The following is a 14,713-nucleotide window of genomic DNA, read 5'->3' on the forward strand; positions in this document are numbered from 1 at the left end:
CGTTACTATTTCGCTATTTTTGGGAGAAGGATGTGAACAATCCTAAACAAGGTTGTTATTGGGCGATCGTATGACAAAAATATTTATTTCTCAATTTTTATGTGCATTTTTCTAACATTAAATATTTCATAAATTTGAATAATGTGTCCTTTTTGAGACTTTTGCGGCAATATATTTAATTAGCTAGAGTAACGAAAGGTATAATAGCAGATGATAAAGCGAAGTAAGTGACTGAAAAAGAATTCCCTGTTTGCGCATTAAGGGTTGTTTCAATTTCAAGCGCGGAGACGTTTCTCCTCTTATTTCCTGCTCTGAAATGAACTCCGAGGAGGTGGAGTCAAGTGCCAACTCCTGGTGAACGAAGTAGAGATTGTTGACCTCGAATACTCAACATCAAAAGGAACCTGCAAAGGCATTCCTATCATTCCTGATGAAAACGTGACTTTAAAGGCTGGATGCGCTCACTTTTTAAAATGGCAGGAAGCTGGAGATGTTCTGATGGTAGAGAAATGTTTCTGTGAATAATAGCAAGTTGGATTTTGGACGAGTCCACAAATGGAGTAGAATCAAAAAATTCAACTGGGATGCAAAGTGTTGTTCCGCAGACGAGCTTTGAAGATGGTGACTGTAGATCTTCCATTTATACAGCTCAGAAGCCCAAGAGAATAGCCGGTAAGAAGGTTGACCAATGGTCCTGTGGGCATAACTGTAACTATGTTTATTAAGCATCAATTCACTGTAAGACATATTAACTCGATTGAATCTTGAGGTACTTTTGATAGATGAAGGTTGACATAGTCGATTTCTGCTTTCCCCATATTTGTGACCTGCTGACGTGCTATGAACAAGCTTACTTCGATGTATGGTATGCATTAAAAAGTTGACTTTCTATTTGTGACTGAGTCATCGTCCTCCTCGCGCTGTTCTCAGTTTCTTTTACACACAACGTGATCCTGCAAACTCTAGACTGTTAATAGCAACACAGGAGAGACCACATACACTACCATGAACTTAATACAACTCTCACCATAAATGCTCAAAATCCGGTAAACTTAACACAGTCCTAGTAGTATTCATTCATCGAATTGTATCCCTGATTAAAGTCTAGTAGCGGAGTAGTATGGCTTAACTATCCTTATTATCAAACATCAATTGATTAGTATATAAGACCTGCTAACTCGATCCAATCTTGAGGTACCTTTTGATAAATATAGGTTGGCATTGTCGATTTCTACTCTCCCCACAGTCTGTATTGTAGGCCTTGAGGGCAGCTGTAGAGGGTCGGTGCCATTGTTCTATCATTCCATTACTTTGAGGATGGTAAGGTGAGGATCAACTCTTTTGATGCCCACGAGATGTGCTAGAGTTTTGAAGAGTCTACTCTCGAACTGGTGACCCTGGTTGATCGTTATCACTGAAGGTGACCTAAGCCGGGCAGTCCCGCAGTGGACTGATCGTAAAGATACGTTTCCCAGTAGAACTCAAGCATCACTCGCTGCGATCAGTAAGTAGGGTGGGTGACCTGCCTGCGTAGGGACCGAGGCTGTGCTGTATCGGTCCTCGTTAAACTGTTCAACCGTTAAGTGCTCTAGTTCGAGAGCTGGTCGTCGGGCTGCCAAAGCAGGAGAGCCATCAAATTTGTGATGGCATGTCTTCGGATCACCCTCAGAGAAGTTTTCGAGACCGTCGCCAATAGCTCATTGTGTAGCTCTAGTGTGAGAGGTAAATGAAGTACCAAAGCGAGCAATACAGGTTTTTAAGAAAGCCTCAGCTACAGTCTCTTCTATAATCGGAACCACCCATCTAGTAAGTCTGTCGATCATCATTAAGCAGTATGAAAAGCCTTTAGATGGTGGCAATGGGCCAACGATATCAAAGATGAAAGAGGTCAAAGCGGTTGGACTTTATTGGAAAAGAAAAGATAGGGGATATAGTATGCCTTATGATTTTTGACATGGCATGCAGTATCTAGACCGCATATTGCAATCTCTATTTAAGTTAGGCTAAATAAATCCATTACCAATCAATTTATTAATTGCTTTTGTACCGGGGTGTGATAAGTAATGAATAGTATCAAATATTTGTGTACGCCATTGTTTTGGAATAAAAGGTCTAAAATATTTAGTAGAAATGTCGCAGTATATAAAAAAGTGTTTGTATCAGCCATATTTACATTTTTCAAATCTAAATCTTGGGAAATATTGATTGAACGATTTAATTCTTTATTATTTTCCTGAGCTTCTGCAATTTTGCTATAATCTACAGGATTCGGTATTGTTTATAGAAGATATTTTTGATAACGCATCTCCTGTTATATTATCAGAACCATTTGGGTATCCTATATCTGTTGTAAACCGAGATAAAAAAAAATCTAACTGACGAGCTTGCCGGGGGTGAACATTTATCTAACTTTTGCTTAAATGCATAGGTGAGTGGTTTGTTTTCTGTGAACAAAACAAAATTTCGAGCATTTAACTGAATTGTTTGATTACAACTCCCTGTCGTAAGCGCTATAGCTTTTTTCAGTTTCGTATAAATTATTGCGAAAAAAATGCTAACAGTTGAAGAAATTAGTTTCCTGTTGCAAAATCCGAGGCAACCACGCGTAATTCTAAATTTGCTTCGAGGTTAGAATGTGTAAGCAGCATAGAGTTTGCTAAAAGGGTTTTTCAATTTTGAAATTAGACTGTTCTGACCAGTCAATCATATGATTATCATTACGCTCTTTGAGCCTTACAAAAAATCATTTAAATAAATTTGGTTATGAGCTGCACGAAGTAGAAAACAAAAAATTTAGAAATCTGAAATATCTTCATAATTCCTTAATTATTTTTGACTGTGGGCAATTTAAGATAGTGTCTACTTTATCAGGTTGTGGTTTATTGCTATCCTTAGTTATTAATTATCCAAAAAATGAAATTTCTGACACTCCAAACAGACAGTTTGATACGTTCACTATTAAACAACATTCGTTTAATTTTGAAAAACGGCTGGGACACACATTTTGTGCTGCCAAGGTGCTTTTTAAAAAGTGCTTAAGCTTGCTTATTTTCGATTTTCATTTTTTAAAAGTTTTAAAGGTGTTATTTCTCATTGGGAGTTTTTAAAAAGTGCTTAATTTTCCCTTTTCGAAAATGAGATTTTTTTTTCTTTAACGTGTCGATTTTCGCCACGTATTTTTCACTTTGTTCTATCCAACGTTTTCACAATTCATTCAACCACAATCTATTTCGGCCTACCGTCAGTCCATAGCGTATGAAAGCGCCAATCATTAGCACCTGCTAATGAGGTGACCCGGGTTCGATCCCAGCAACAACTGGTTGATTCGAATTCCGTACTCGGCTTGCATCGACCATAGCGCTGACGTAAAATATCCTCAGTGGTAGACGAATTATAGATTCCCCACGCCATCATTCTAAGCAGGGCAGGTTTTCGTGGTTTTCTTCTCCATGTAACGCAAATGCGGGTTAGTTCCATTAAAAAGTCCTCCACGAAGGCAAAATTTATCCCAATACTTGATCCAGTAGTTCCCTTGTCTTCTGCATTGGGTTCAAAATGACAATGCTCCGGAGTTGAACATGAGTAGTCGTCAACCAAAAAAATTGGGTCGGCTGTTCAACGACGGCTATGAAATAAAAAATATGTGTCACTTGAAATTAATTTTATTTGAAAAGTATCAGTTTCGGTAGTTATGCCAAACAAAGAAACGTGACATCATTTTAGGTCAATCAACAGCCCGAGTGCTCTGAAAATAATTGGAATAGGTGACACGTAGCAATTAAAATTTTGTATCTTCTTAATGCTGAATTAATGTTCAATGACTGAGTTCCGCAGGTCAACATTTTTGAATTATTAGCTTTAAATAATTGTAATGGATCAAGTTACAAATTTCTAATCATTTTCGAGACGGGCGAGCAGCTCACGTCCAGACCTGAATCCACTAAAAAATTTTAATTCGTCTTTTTATCAAATACAAATAAGCGACACGAACATCATTCGGCATTTAGATCACTTGTCGCCGTCCCAGCGACAGCCGTTTTTTGCTCTCCTGGCTATTGTTGTAAGAACACGATGAACAATATTTCCTAACTTTTTGACAAAATTTCGAATGATAAAAAATGAATTTAGACGTTTTTTTTTCCTCTTTTCCCTAGAGCTGGATCTATCTCTAAGAAAATTATTATATCTTGTTCGAGATCGATTGCGCAATCTCTCTCTAGAAAATCTTTCAAATTGCTGGCTAAGTGCTGTTATTTGCTGACGAAGTGTAATTACATCGATACCTGGTGTTACCTGGTATCGTTATCATCGATACGAAGTGTTGATATACCAGCTTCGATGTTGAAAAATCTTTTCGTGGATTTGCAGAGAGTGCGGGATTTGAACTCGTGGATTTATTTATTACACAAACGTTTAGTAAGGGATCCGTTCTAAATTTGGCTATTTTATCAGCTAGTTGAGCTAAATTTTCAAGTGGTGCTAAGCTAACGGAAAGATTTGTTGGCAAACTTTGTAGCCGTCAGGTTTTCAAAAAATGTTCATTTAAAGATGTACAGTGCACGCAAAAAAGACCACCCTGAATAACTTTTGATCTAATGATCGGATTTTCACGTTCTAGGACTCAATCTTCATGGTTCGATGAGGTGACCTCAAAAATGGTATTCAGTAAGTGCAGACGATATTTTTAGTTACGAAATCAGATACAAAAACGTACTTTCAATGAATAAACATACCTTGTTAATGACGGATTCAGATTTCTGACGCCCTAAATATCGACGCTATTTTTGTCATATGGTTCCAATAATTTGGTCAGGAGAGCGCTCCAAAGTTTGAACCCCTTAATGGTCCTTTTACTTTTAGCGTATTTCGCTATATCTCGAAAACTTTTTAAGCTAACTGAAATATTCTTTGAATACAATAATGAAATTCGTTTCCGTAGATATAGTGAAATCCGCAACAAGTAAAATTAACATTAATTGGTCCATACTTTGGAGTGTTCTGATGACCAAACTATGGACCTCCTATATTTCGGGGATCAGAAATCCGAATCAGTCTGAAAAAAGGTTTGTTTATTCAAGGAAAGTACGTATTTATGTCCGATTTCGTAACTTAAAATATCGTCTGCACTTCTTAATTAGCATGTTAGAGGTCACCCCTCGAACGATCAAGATTAAGTCCTAGAATGTGAAGATCAATTATTACATAATTATTAAAATCAATTGTTACATTATTATCAAAATTATTCAGTGTTGTCCGTTTTTTATTTGTCGTCCCCTAACTGCAATGCGGAAAGAAGTTTGCGAATTCGTTTATTTTCAGAGTCTGTAAATTGCGCAATACGACTTCCTTTAAGAGTATTATATTTATTAGCTGCTGGAAGATGAAACAAAATATCTGAAACTGTCGATTAAGTTTCTGGGTCAATATCTGCTATAATATTGCTATAGTTCGTTTGGTCGTTAGTAATTCCTGATAAATTCAAATTACTTAACAAACCAAAATTTGATATTATTCTTCCATGTTTAGTGGTAGTTTAAAAAGTATACGTGCATATAGAGATTCAGTAAGATTCTGCTCAATTTTTAATTTTAAGCAAATTAAACTGAATTCATGTACTAACGTAATTTTGACATGTATTCTAAGTTTAGAATTAAATTTATATTAAAATTTATACTAATAACGAAAAACCTAATTTATAAGGGGAACAAATTGCATAATTAAACCAAACGAATGACCATAATAACCAATTTGAAACGTCACTCGCGTAGTAAACAATGCAAAAATTCAAGTAATATAATCTAATAATTTTTCCAAGAAGGTTTCTTTCAGCGTGCTGCGATGAACGCGGTCACCACTGGAGAGAATATAAAAGGATAAATTTTCTCAGAACAATTTATTCAAAATATTAGTATAACTTTATCAAAGGAATAAACATTTTTAACAAACATTTTGCCGCCGTTATGCGACGAAGGTAAGACTTCCCTTAGACTGAGGATGTTTATCACAGGGTTATCTTTTCTTCAAAATCTTTATTAATGTGCCGCTATGGCTCTGGTGATAGAACGTTCGCACTCCAGTAAGGTGAACCGAGTTCGAATCCAAGTCACGGCTGGGCAATATGAATTCCGGCTTGCACAGGGCTTATGGATCATGGGTTAGAGTCCCCTTGCCGTCAGGCTAACAGTAGAACGTGGTCTTCCTCTCCATGTAACGTAAATATTGATTAGTTCCGTTGAAAAGTACAAATTTCTCCAGGAGCTCCCTTATCTTCTGGATTAGGTTCGAAATTAGAGGGCTACGGAGTTGAACATTAGTTGTCGTAATCCCAAAATTGGGTCGGTTGTTCAACGATGGTTATAAAATAAAATAAAACTTTTTCTCGCCAAGCTTGCGGGAGTGAAAAATATTAGTGAGAAACTGGTTAAAACTGGCGAGAGTGGCGAGTACATCAAAGGAATATGTAAATAAATTAAGAAACAATATTTTCTTCTGAGCTTAAAAGTAGCTAATGTAACTTTTAAATTATAAATTTTCATTATTCATATCATATGTAATTTTCATAAAGTACTCAATGCAGTGTATAAAATAATTTGATGTTTAATTAGCACTAAATATATTTCTTCGGCAATAAATATATTTCTTCAGCAATAAATATCTATCTATATTATATAAAACGCTAATACGTACGTATGTATCAATAAAACCGATGATATTTCTTTTCTCGCGCTGGCAACAGTTTTCATTTTTAATTGATTGGATTCGGCGCGCAAGAGCACGTAGTGAGCATATCATATGTCTAATCGGGTGAATTCTCACCGAATTATCTTCATCGAAGCCGATGCTTTACATCCGGCGTTCAGTACTATTTCATATTGTTTTACAACACATGGTTTTAGCCCTCTGGTGGGAAAAGCTTTAAAACAAAGCTTACAAAAGTTACTTTTCTCAACAACTGAAATTTAGAATAGTGTGATTAAGAAAAAAATGTGAACTGTTTGCAATTTCAAATTAATATTGAAATTTACAGGTTTAGAATTTTCTACAGTTAAAGTTTTCGGAACTTCAGTGTTCAAAAAAGTATACTAAAGCTAGACGTTAAGAACGTATGCAGTGCGCGAGCAAAGCGAGAATCGGATTGCGAAGCAATCCGAAATGATCTGCGAAAGCAGTTCCGGGGGTTGGCGAGCGCCAGCGAGCAGGGGGCGAAGCCTCCTAGTATTTCATTATTTTATGCGCATTTAATTTTATCTATATTTATTCAAATAAAAGTAATTTTAAAATTTATTAAATGTGTAGTTATCCACTTGTAAATAAGGAATAAAGACTTGTTCTACCAAGAAGAGTTTGTATTTAAAAATGTTTTCTCTTCTAAATTAATTTACTTTTCATTCGTCAAGTTGGTTCTCTGTCTTTGCCATTCATTATTGCTTTGAGTTTGATTTTTAAAAAAATAACTGATTACACTTATTTATTCAATAATTAGTTTGCAGTGAATAAATAATAAACTTTTTTATTATTAGTAATATTAAGAATTTTAGTTGCAGTACTAAATAATATTAAAAATTATTTTTACATTTAGTCAGACCTGTGTGTGTGATCTAACAATTTTAAAAAATGAAAAATTATAATTGGAATAAAAATAAGTCCTATGCCATGCTGAAATGCCTCAATGTTTCGCTTTGGACTGCTAAGACCCTAAGTACGTCCCTGATTGTCGTAATATGTAGAAAATATTGGAGCTTTAAATACCATGTAAAATGGTCTAAAAATTATTTAAACGATATAGATTTACGTAACGCGATGTTAGAAGAGGCAACTGGTACTAACATGACATCAAAATGTCGGAATTAAAACTTAACCATGGCTGAAAAAAACTAGCTGACAAAATAAATTTCAAACAGTAATGGATTTCACGTACACTGATAATAAAAAACGTACATGGTACACTGATAAAAAAAAAAGCGATTACCTAAATATGATATTTTGAGTGTGAAAACCCGGATGGAAGGACATTATCTATAAAAAGGTTATAAAAGCAACAGAAAAACGATGTGGTTTTTCCATTAAATTGTCATTCATTGAGCTTGTAAAGTTATAAATTAAATTCATAGTATGCGCGTTATAATATCTTGGTCAAAGTATTGGAATTTGAAAAACATGAGGAAGTTTGTCTGCAGACGGAACCCAATTTTTTCCAACCCCCATAGAGAGTAGTAGCATATCTTGAATTTTTAATTGTACTTTTTAGACTGCTGTTATTTTTTAACTATGGTTTTAATGAAGCAGCAATTTTTCTTATAGGAAAGAGCTATGATGTTAAATGACCTGTATAACGTAGTACAACAAAATACAGGTAAGATTATAATCTTTACGTTTTTTGTCCAAAAATTTAAATTTTCTAATATCTGTTGCTGTTTCATTTGCTGAATTTTTCTTTTTCAAAACTGCAACACGGACGAAAAACTACTATAAACATGAATTTTGGAGAGAGCCGTAATCTGAGAAATAAGGTTCCAGTAGTTTGGACAGAATTTGGACCCCCTTAACTTTACTTTTTGCATATTTCATCGTATCTTGAACGTATCTATCAAATTAAAAGATTTTTCACACGAAGCTTCACATGAGATTTATCCAGAAATAATTTCAAGCAAAATAAAAATTTTACCAAATATTTTTATCTTCATTTTAAATAATGCAATTTTAAATAGTGAAATATAAAATTTGAGCGAAATCGACCCAATAGTTTCTGAGAAATCAATTTTTAAATATAAGACTTTTTTTTCAAGCAGTACGACTTAAGCATTTTTAAAAATACGACTTTTTTAAAACTCAATTTCTTAGGAACTATTCGACCGATTTCCCCACATTTTCAATTTCACCATTTGAAATTGCATTATTTAAAATGATGCAAAAATTCTATACCTTACAATTCAAAATTTCTTCAACCATTTTTAAATAAAATAATTATTAAAAATTTTTGCATTGAATTATCTATGGATAAACAAATTTTATTATTTTGTGCAGAATCTTTTTTATTTTCGTTGGAAGTTCTTGAGATATAGTGGAATGCGCAAAGAGGTAATATTGAGAACGAGCAACCTGCATACGTAGGGTAATCGAGTAATGTTGATTATTTTAACTAGTCTATAACTGAAAACTTTCAAAAATCAACTGATCATGTTCAAAATTAATCAGGATTTATTAAAATCATGACTCAAAATTAGGTTAAATCGAAAATAACTTCACGTGACTCAAAAAGAGGCAAGATTAGGCCGTCAGAATCCACTTAATTCGTAAGCGGATTATGCCAAACCGAAACTTGTCTTACGGTAAAGTGATGCTGTTTACAGAGGTGTCTTATTCTATGCCTGTTTTTGACAAAACTGTGTTACATTTGTGATATATTGCAAACACAGAAGAATATTTGGTTTGAGAATTAATATTTTTTATTCAAAAATTACAATTTTGTTTTGTCATTTTGCGCTATAAGTAAACTGGTTAATACGTATACATACATAAGAACTTTTTTGAAATTCTTTCACGTCAAAGTTTGATCCTAAATGGTAAGTAGGAAATGGAAATATTTAAGATTTAGAATTTTAAGTAGGGCCAGGATAGACTGGTTGTTAGGACGTTGGGCAAGTGTTCAAGTGGTCGTGAGTTCCAGCACCGCAAGCAGAAGTAATGGTGACTAATGCACGTTAAATCTGTTCGGGTCACAAAGTCTTCTATGTTCCCAAAACAAATCATACCTCTGGAAGTGCTGAATTGGAGATTGATCGTTCTCTGGTTCAGGTCAAAATTACGACCTATGGATGAATAAATGCGTCCACCCTGTAATTGGGGTGTGATGTATGTGTGTGATTGAATTTGTATGTTTGGCCGTAAATGGCGTCACTGAAGCACAAGAAACACACCTCTGCCTAAAATTCGCTTAGTTTCACCAAGCAAGCCTGTTGGTATTAGCCAGTAGCATTAGAAACAACTACAACAGAATTTCATGTTTTTTTTACTGGCGATGCAAATAATACTTAAAACTTTATTTATTTTTGCTTATCTTTTTTTTTATCCCTTCTTCCTGAAAAACTACAAAAAATAAATACTTATACATTTATACATATATGAATTTTCTTGTGTATAATATTGAGTTTATTCAGGGCAATAAACTAAACACGAATGTTGTAGTTTTAAATTTTTTACTATTATTAGCTAAAATATGTTAGCAAAATGTATTTTGCAAAATAAAATTCGCGCAAAGTTTTTTTTAAAAATAAATATAAAAATACAATAGCAATTTTTTATCTGTGTTTATATCATAGATAGTTTAAAGAATTTAAAGTGCGACGTAAAAAAAGTACTACGTCTTGTAGAATTAAAATAAAGAACGATTTTTAAATTTTCCTTTTTTAAAATTTGAACATTGTTAAAATTGCAAATTTTGTTTTAAAATTTGCTGAATTATTCACAAAGAATATAATTATTGAAATTTCTTTTGTAAAATTTCTAAAATTATGGAAAGAATTTTTCCTGTTGAATAATTTTTTATACTTACATGATTGTTACTTACATGATTGTTACTGATATTGTTTAAATGGAATTTAAGCAACTATACCTTTAGTGTAAATCAATTCCAATAACTTAAAATAAATTGACATTTGACAAAAAAATTGACTTTTAATAGAAAATATTTCATTTGCCAACCAATATTCGAAATGCACCGTAAAATTGGGTATTAGTATATCACACTCGTTTCAAAAATGTTTTACCAATTTACTTTAATACCAAAATAAATTGAATGAAGTAAAAGTATCGAAACAAATAATTTAATACAAATTTTAAAAAATGCTTTTAAAAAAACCTACAAGCAATACTTCTTTATGGTTATTTTTTTATACATATTCTACAAAATTAGTAATTTATTTTTATAACCGTCATTGTAAAGTTGACCCAATTTTGGGTTTACGACTACTAATATTCAACTCCGTAGCCTTGTAATATTGAACCCAATCCAGAAGACAAGGGAACTCCTTGATCTAGTATTGGAAAGACCTCTTGATGAAAGACCTCTTGATGAAACTAACCCGCATTTGCGTTACATGGAGCGGAAAACCACGGAAGCCCTTCAAGATCCCTTGAACCCATTATCCGTCTACCACTAAGGATATTTTTACGTCAGCACTGCTGTCGGTGCAAGCCGGGTGTGGAATTCAACCAGCCACTTCATTTGAGGGTGAACGCTCTATCCCCTGAACCACCTATCCCCTGCAGCATTTAATATTCACAGTTTTTTACATAAAAAGAAACCATCCTGGATCGAGTATTGGGAGAAATTTTCCTTCGTGGAGGACTTCGTAACTATATTGTTGTTGTCGTAGCCATTAAGGCAGTGGGGGAGCGACTGTTCTTGTTTTCCAGTTTCATCATCTGTGGCCACGAATTCGACTTCTGCCACACCCGTTTATAGAGCGGACCTATTCATGCATCCATTCATTCATCCACATACAGAAATTTTGACCTGAACCATAGAACGATCAATATCCAATCCAGTACCCTAGAGGCATAATTTGTTAAAGGAACTGGAAGGACTTTGTGATACGACATATTTAACGTGCACTGGTCATCACATAACTATACAAATTCGTTGTTATACTAATCAATTAAAAATAAAAAAAATTGAATATATATTCTGAATTAATAAATAAATTTTTTAATACTTAGTAATATTTATGCATAGAAAAAGTAGAATCTTTTTTTTTTTTAGAATAATATCGGAAGTATTATGATTATAAAAAAACTATAATAATAAACCACTTTGTTCATATTTTTAACGTTATTATGAGTCACATCTGAGCTGATTTCTTACACAATTTTGATTCATTTAATGCAGTGTTAGAAGTTTAAAAAACTTTATTTAGATGGAGATTTCTCAGAAAGCGCCCAAGAAATGATAAATGATTAGTTAACTAAAAAATAAATTGACTAGCGCTGAAAAAGAAAGACAAAATTTTTTCTACTTTCACTTTTAAAACTCTTGTTTTGTTCCAAAACGTTTAGATTAAGGGAAATTTCGGGGATGTAATAGCTTACTTTGGATGTTTCTGCATTTTACATTAATGGTTTACCATAGTAGGAATAGTGTGATTTGGCTCAGATTTATCTAGTAATAAAAAAGCCATGTATTTATATATAAAAAATGTGTTTTGTATTGCTCCCACTATTTAACTAGGGATTCTGAAATTTAATCAAAATTCATTCAAGCAGGAAAATTTAGAAATAATGATTTGTTCAAAAACATTTAGACTAATAGGAATTTCGGGAGTTTTCTTAATGAGTATATTTCTAAAAGAATATTACCTATTAACTTCAGAAAATAATATTTTAATTGGATTCTTAAATACTTATGTCTCTTTGTGTGACTCTGTCTTAAAAATTAATAGGAGAAATCTATTTTACGCTTTTATAAATATATATATACGTAAGTTATTTTTCTTACTAATTTATTTTAAAATAATTAATGAATTTTGAGTTTTAAAGTATACAAATCATTTTACATATTTACTTTATTTTAAAGTAATTTCAAATGAAAAAAAAATGGAATAAAATCGGTCGAATAGTTTCTGCAAAATCCAATCTTTAAAAATGCTTCGTTGAAATTTTTAAAATTTTGTATTTAACCATTTAAAATTAAATACTTCAAAATTATGTATAAATCAGTATACCTTGAAATTAAGACATTTTTAAACTGCTATTAAACAATATAATAAAAAAATAATTAAAATTATTCTTTACATGTAATTATTTTCGGATAAATGAGTTTTATATTTATGTGCAAAAATGTGCAATATGCAATAAATATTTTTTAATATCACTATGACGTATATTTTTCACTAATTTTATTTTTTTGCTACTATCAAGGATTCTTAAGAACCCCAAAAATTAATTGTAATTCAATTGGAGTGAACAATTTCTGTTGGGAAATTTTTAAACTATTAAAGTTTTTTTAAACATAAAATGGTTATAGACAAATGAAATTTTTTGAAAATGTATAATTATTACTTTTTAGATTTATTATTATGATGGATTAAAGTTGCAAGTCAGTGAATAAAAAATTTAAAAAAAAAAACAATTTTCATAAGAAAACAAGCGTTTAGCAAATGGTTTATTCATTGATTTGGTGAATAGTGTCTATACGCACCATTTTATTTCTTAAATAAAATATAATTAAGACATCCTAATAAATGTAGTGTAAGCATTCGACAGATTCCCTTAATTTTTAAACAGAAGACTTTTTCAAGCAATACGCATTTTTAAAAACATTCTCAGGAACTATTCGACTGATTTCCTTAAATTTTGTATTTCGCCATTTTAAATTGCATTTTTTATAACGATGCTAAAAATGTAAACCTTACAATTCATTCATTACATTTTATTCAAAAATTACAATTTTATGTCATTTTGCATTGTAAACTGGTTTATACATATGAAACATCTATACTATCTATAAGAACTTTTTTGAAATTTTTTTCACATAAAGGTTTGGTCCCTAAGAGGAAATAGAAATATATAAGATTTAGAATTTTAAGTAGGGCCTGGATAGCCTGGTAAATAATGCTTTGGTTCCATGTCCAAGAGGTCGTGAGTTCTATCACCGCCGGTCGAAGTAAATGATGAGTGGTGCACATTAATTCTGTCGGGTCACAAAGTCTTCTATGTTCGCAAAACAAATCATACCTCTGGGGTATTGAATTAGAGATTGATTGTTCTCGGGTTCAGGTTAAAATTACGATCTGTGAATGAATAAGTGGATATATGAATGTGTCCGCCCTGTTAATAGGCTGTGACGTGTGTGTCATTGAATTCACATTTTTGGTCAGAGATGGCGTCACTGAAGCACTTCTTCCATACATAAGCTTAGTTACACTAAGCAGGCTTGCTGATATTGGCAAGTGGCATTAGAATCATATAGCAGCCATTATTTATCATATAGTATTATTAATAATGTAGCCATTATTTATGATTATTTATCACAGAGCAGGCATTTCAATTTCGTTTTTATACATAGCTATTATTTTTGTTATTGTCGTAGCCATTAAGGCACTGGGGGTGTGATAATTCTTGTTTTCCAGTTTCGTCATCTATTGCCAAGAATTCGACAACTGCCACACCCATACATCACACCCACTTATAGAGCGAACCCATTCATACATCCTTCCATTCAATCATTCATCCGTAATTTTGACCTGAACCAAAAAACGATCAATCTCCAATCCAGTACCTCAGAGGCATAATTTGTTATCGGACCATGAAGGACTTTGTCACCCAACAGATTTAGCGTGCACTAGTCACCACATAACTATACTAATTCATTGTTACACTAATTATTTAAAAGTAAATTTATTTAACGAAAAAAAAGTTTATATTCTGATTTAATAAATGAAATTTTAATACTTAGTAATTTTAATGCTTACAAAAGTGGAATTCGTATCTTTTTATTACAGAATAATATCGGAAGTTTTATAATTATAAAAATAATAATAATAATAAAGCACTTTGTTCATATATTTTTCGTTATTATAGGTCGTATCTGAGCCGATTTGTGTCGGAGTTTTGATTAATTTAATCCAGTGTTAGAACTTTTAAGTCCATTATTTAAATAAAGCTGTACTCAGAAAGCGCCCCAAAAAACATAAGTGATTGGTTAGCTAAAATATAA

The 14,713-nt window shown here is 32.5% G+C and overlaps 1 long non-coding RNA gene across 4 annotated transcripts in view; it reads left to right on the forward strand.

Annotated features, from left to right (window-relative positions):
- Positions 1 to 14,713, forward strand: part of LOC147800833 (uncharacterized) — a 125,838-nt gene that overhangs the window by 24,485 nt on the left and 86,640 nt on the right. For all 4 annotated transcript variants that reach the window (XR_015431083.1, XR_015431081.1, XR_015431082.1 and 1 more), the window contains exon 3: positions 8,302 to 8,353. This is a non-coding gene — a long non-coding RNA (uncharacterized LOC147800833). The remainder of the gene's footprint in view (positions 1 to 8,301; positions 8,354 to 14,713) is intronic.

This window comes from Parasteatoda tepidariorum, unplaced genomic scaffold (assembly GCF_982258835.1).
Source record: "Parasteatoda tepidariorum strain Cologne lab strain unplaced genomic scaffold, Ptep-v5.0 scaffold_16, whole genome shotgun sequence".
In the NCBI taxonomy this organism is placed as follows: domain Eukaryota; kingdom Metazoa; phylum Arthropoda; class Arachnida; order Araneae; family Theridiidae; genus Parasteatoda; species Parasteatoda tepidariorum.